Here is a 5,000-nt window from a genome sequence, read left to right as displayed (position 1 = left end):
AGAGTAGAGAGACAGTTCAACTGCAAGTATGAGTGGCAGAAACGGATATTGCCTTCCCTTTAAGTAGAGGGTCAGGGACAGCCTCCCTGGCTTACGGCCATACTAGTCTGAATACGCCCGATCTCGTCCGATCTCGGAAGCTAAGCAGGTTCGGGCCTGGTTAGTACTTGGATGGGAGACCGCCTGGGAATACCAGGTGCTGTAAGCTTTTGCATCTTTTACACACCAGAGGGCGACAAATCACGAGTTTTAACTTTGGATACACGCAATTTCATCATTATTTCAGATTTGACTTCCCCAAATTCACAGGCATACAATAGATCTTGTTCTCCAACGTAAACGGTCCCTAGTAACTAGGGTACATTCGTAAATAAATTGAGCATCATGGCTAGAAGTGACTAAATGTTGCCTAATCTTTCTCATCGAGAAATGACACAATTACAGCAACACAAAAAGGAACTCCACCGGGCAATGTTCAGTGTTCACAAGGAGCCTCATTCAACACGCACGGTTCCATTCCCATTCATGCAAAGCACGAAAGTGTAAAACTTGGGAACATACTTGAGAGCAAAGATCACATTCAATCTCATTCAAGGCACGGATGTGAATGCAACGGGATGAAATTACTGAAATGATGCCTGCCCTCGAACTGTGATGATGGACTACCCGACTCGCCAATAATATTGGGTTCTGGTGTATTGAAATACAGGAGCTGCTGGATTTGTGTGTTTTCTTACCCCCTCACCATAGTTTGTCAAATGTTTAAACAACTGAACTTATATTCAAGGTTTGTTTCTCTTCATATGTTTTACTGGTTTACATTTGTCTCAGCAACCTGTTGAATGATTCTTCTGCTTTCAAAACAAAATGACAACAGGATGAATGCACACACTTGAAAATATAATACATGCAATGTTATGCATCATAGTGATGCAACCTCCTTTCAGTTTCATACTGCATGTCAATTGAAATCCTTACTGAAATGCACACCTTCTCAAGATTGCGCTTGACTGGCGTGTCAGGCACTCAATTACAGCTGTTTTATCAAGACAATGTGTTCGTTTTGTAAAATATAGTTCCGGTCTGGTGTGGCACCCCAGCTAACGCACAACGTTGCCACAACGTTGCCACAACGTTTCGTGTTAGCAGGGACTGTCTGCGGCGCGCTGGTGTGTCCCGGACTTTAGAGTAGAGAGACAGTTCATTTGCAAGTATGAGCGGCAGAAACGGATATTGCCTTCCCTTTAAGTAGAGCGTCAGGGACAGCCTCCCTGGCTTACGGCCATACTAGCCTGAATACGCCCGATCTCGGAAGCTAAGCAGGCTCGGGCCTGGTCAGTACTTGGATGGGAGACTGCCTGGGATTACCAGGTGCTGTAAGCTTTTGCATCTTTTACACACCAGAGGGCGACAAATCACGAGTTTTAACTTTGGATACACGCAATTTCATCATTATTTCAGATTTGACTTCCCCAAATACACAGGCATACAATAGATCTTGTTCTCCAACGTAAACGGTCCCTAGTAACTAGGGTACATTCGTAAATAAATTGAGCATCATGGCTAGAAGTGACTAAATGTTGCCTAATCTTTCTCATCGAGAAATGACACAATTACAGCAACACAAAAAGGAACTCCACCGGACAAAGTTCAGTGCTCACAAGGAGCCTCATTCAACACACACGGTTCCATTCCCATTCATGCAAAGCACGAAAGTGTAAAACTTGGGAACATACTTGAGAGCAAAGATCACATTCAATCTCATTCAAGGCACGGATGTGAATGCAACGGGATGAAATTACTGAAATGATGCCTGCCCTCGAACTGTGATGATGGACTACCCGACTCGCCAATAATATTGGGTTCTGGTGTATTGAAATACAGGAGCTGCTGGATTTGTGTGTTTTCTTACCCCCTCACCATAGTTTGTCAAATGTTTAAACAACTGAACTTATATTCAAGGTTTGTTTCTCTTCATATGTTTTACTGGTTTACATTTGTCTCAGCAACCTGTTGAATGATTCTTCTGCTTTCAAAACAAAATGACAACAGGATGAATGCACACACTTGAAAATACAATACATGCAATGTTATGCATCATAGTGATGCAACCTCCTTTCAGTTTCATACTGCATGTCAATTGAAATCCTTACTGAAATGCACACCTTCTCAAGATTGCGCTTGACTGGCGTGTCAGGCACTCAATTACAGCTGTATTATCAAGACAATGTGTTCGTTTTGTAAAATATAGTTCCGGTCTGGTGTGGCACCCCAGCTAACGCACAACGTTGCCACAACGTTTCGTGTTAGCAGGGACTGTCTGCGGCGCGCTGGTGTGTCCCGGACTTTAGAGTAGAGAGACAGTTCAACTGCAAGTATGAGCGGCAGAAACGGATATTGCCTTCCCTTTAAGTAGAGCGTCAGGGACAGCCTCCCTGGCTTACGGCCATACTAGCCTGAATACGCCCGATCTCGTCCGATCTCGGAAGCTAAGCAGGCTCGGGCCTGGTCAGTACTTGGATGGTAGACCGCCTGGGAATACCAGGTGCTGTAAGCTTTTGCATCTTTTACACACCAGAGGGCGACAAATCACGAGTTTTAACTTTGGATACACGCAATTTCATCATTATTTCAGATTTGACTTCCCCAAATACACAGGCATACAATAGATCTTGTTCTCCAACGTAAACGGTCCCTAGTAACTAGGGTACATTCGTAAATAAATTGAGCATCATGGCTAGAAGTGACTAAATGTTGCCTAATCTTTCTCATCGAGAAATGACACAATTACAGCAACACAAAAAGGAACTCCACCGGACAAAGTTCAGTGCTCACAAGGAGCCTCATTCAACACACACGGTTCCATTCCCATTCATGCAAAGCACGAAAGTGTAAAACTTGGGAACATACTTGAGAGCAAAGATCACATTCAATCTCATTCAAGGCACGGATGTGAATGCAACGGGATGAAATTACTGAAATGATGCCTGCCCTCGAACTGTGATGATGGACTACCCGACTCGCCAATAATATTGGGTTCTGGTGTATTGAAATACAGGAGCTGCTGGATTTGTGTGTTTTCTTACCCCCTCACCATAGTTTGTCAAATGTTTAAACAACTGAACTTATATTCAAGGTTTGATTCTCTTCATATGTTTTACTGGTTTACATTTGTCTCAGCAACCTGTTGAATGATTCTTCTGCTTTCAAAACAAAATGACAACAGGATGAATGCACACACTTGAAAATACAATACATGCAATGTTATGCATCATAGTGATGCAACCTCCTTTCAGTTTCATACTGCATGTCAATTGAAATCCTTACTGAAATGCACACCTTCTCAAGATTGCGCTTGACTGGCGTGTCAGGCACTCAATTACAGCTGTTTTATCAAGACAATGTGTTCGTTTTGTAATATATAGTTCCGGTCTGGTGTGGCACCCCAGCTAACGCACAACGTTGCCACAATGTTGCCACAACGTGGCGTGTTAGCAGGGACTGTCTGCGGCGCGCTGGTGTGTCCCAGGCTTTAGAGAAGAGAGACAGTTCAACTGTAAGTATGAACGGCAGAAACGGATATTGCCTTCCCTTTAAGTAGAGCGTCAGGGACAGTCCTGGCTTACGGCCCTACTAGCCTGAATACGCCCGATCTCGTCCGATCTCGGAAGCTAAGCAGGCTCGTTCCTGGTCAGTACTTGCATGGGAGACCGCCTGGGAATACCAGGTGCTGTAAGCTTTTGCATCTTTTACACACCAGAGGGCGACAAATCACGAGTTTTAACTTTGGATACACGCAATTTCATCATTATTTCAGATTTGACTTCCCCAAATACACAGGCATACAATAGATCTTGTTCTCCAACGTAAACGGTCCCTAGTAACTAGGGTACATTCGTAAATAAATTGAGCATCATGGCTAGAAGTGACTAAATGTTGCCTAATCTTTCTCATCGAGAAATGACACAATTACAGCAACACAAAAAGGAACTCCACCGGACAAAGTTCAGTGCTCACAAGGAGCCTCATTCAACACACACGGTTCCATTCCCATTCATGCAAAGCACGAAAGTGTAAAACTTGGGAACATACTTGAGAGCAAAGATCACATTCAATCTCATTCAAGGCACGGATGTGAATGCAACGGGATGAAATTACTGAAATGATGCCTGCCCTCGAACTGTGATGATGGACTACCCGACTCGCCAATAATATTGGGTTCTGGTGAATTGAAATACAGGAGCTGCTGGATTTGTGTGTTTTCTTACCCCCTCACCATAGTTTGTCAAATGTTTAAACAACTGAACTTATATTCAAGGTTTGTTTCTCTTCATATGTTTTACTGGTTTACATTTGTCTCAGCAACCTCAGCAAGAATGATTCTTCTGCTTTCAAAACAAAATGACAACAGGATGAATGCACACACTTGAAAATACAATACATGCAATGTTATGCATCATAGTGATGCAACCTCCTTTCAGTTTCATACTGCATGTCATTTGAAATCCTTATTGAAATGCACACCTTCTCAAGATTGCGCTTGACTGGCGTGTCAGGCACTCAATTACAGCTGTATTATCAAGACAATGTGTTCGTTTTGTAAAATATAGTTCCGGTCTGGTGTGGCACCCCAGCTAACGCACAACGTTGCCACAACGTTTCGTGTTAGCAGGGACTGTCTGCGGCGCGCTGGTGTGTCCCGGACTTTAGAGTAGAGAGACAGTTCAACTGCAAGTATGAGCAGCAGAAACGGATATTGCCTTCCCTTTAAGTAGAGCGTCAGGGACAGCCTCCCTGGCTTACGGCCATACTAGCCTGAATACGCCAGATCTCGTCCGATCTCGGAAGCTAAGCAGGCTCGGGCCTGGTCAGTACTTGGATGGGAGACCGCCTGGGAATACCAGGTGCTGTAAGCTTTTGCATCTTTTACACACCAGAGGGCGACAAATCACGAGTTTTAACTTTGGATACACGCAATTTCATCATTATTTCAGATTTGA

General features: G+C 43.8%; 4 non-coding genes and 1 pseudogene across 4 annotated transcripts; all 5 read left to right on the top strand.

The window, feature by feature from the left end:
• Positions 1–89: 89 nt before the first annotated feature.
• On the top strand, positions 90–208 carry LOC136741519 (5S ribosomal RNA). Its single transcript, XR_010814208.1, has one exon. It is a non-coding gene; the product is annotated as a 5S ribosomal RNA (ribosomal RNA).
• A 1,066-nt stretch (positions 209–1,274) lies between these two features.
• On the top strand, positions 1,275–1,383 carry LOC136741741 (uncharacterized; annotated as a pseudogene).
• A 1,055-nt stretch (positions 1,384–2,438) lies between these two features.
• On the top strand, positions 2,439–2,557 carry LOC136741534 (5S ribosomal RNA). Its single transcript, XR_010814222.1, has one exon. It is a non-coding gene; the product is annotated as a 5S ribosomal RNA (ribosomal RNA).
• Positions 2,558–3,620: 1,063 nt separating this feature from the next.
• LOC136741704 (5S ribosomal RNA) lies at positions 3,621–3,739 on the top strand. The gene has a single exon (XR_010814381.1). It is a non-coding gene; the product is annotated as a 5S ribosomal RNA (ribosomal RNA).
• Positions 3,740–4,797: 1,058 nt separating this feature from the next.
• LOC136741577 (5S ribosomal RNA) lies at positions 4,798–4,916 on the top strand. Its single transcript, XR_010814263.1, has one exon. It is a non-coding gene; the product is annotated as a 5S ribosomal RNA (ribosomal RNA).
• Positions 4,917–5,000: the final 84 nt, after the last annotated feature.

Source organism: Amia ocellicauda, unplaced genomic scaffold, assembly GCF_036373705.1.
Source record: "Amia ocellicauda isolate fAmiCal2 unplaced genomic scaffold, fAmiCal2.hap1 HAP1_SCAFFOLD_68, whole genome shotgun sequence".
NCBI classification, from domain to species: domain Eukaryota; kingdom Metazoa; phylum Chordata; class Actinopteri; order Amiiformes; family Amiidae; genus Amia; species Amia ocellicauda.
The sequence above is the reverse complement of the archived record's forward strand: the minus strand, read 5'-3'. Positions and strand labels throughout refer to the sequence as shown.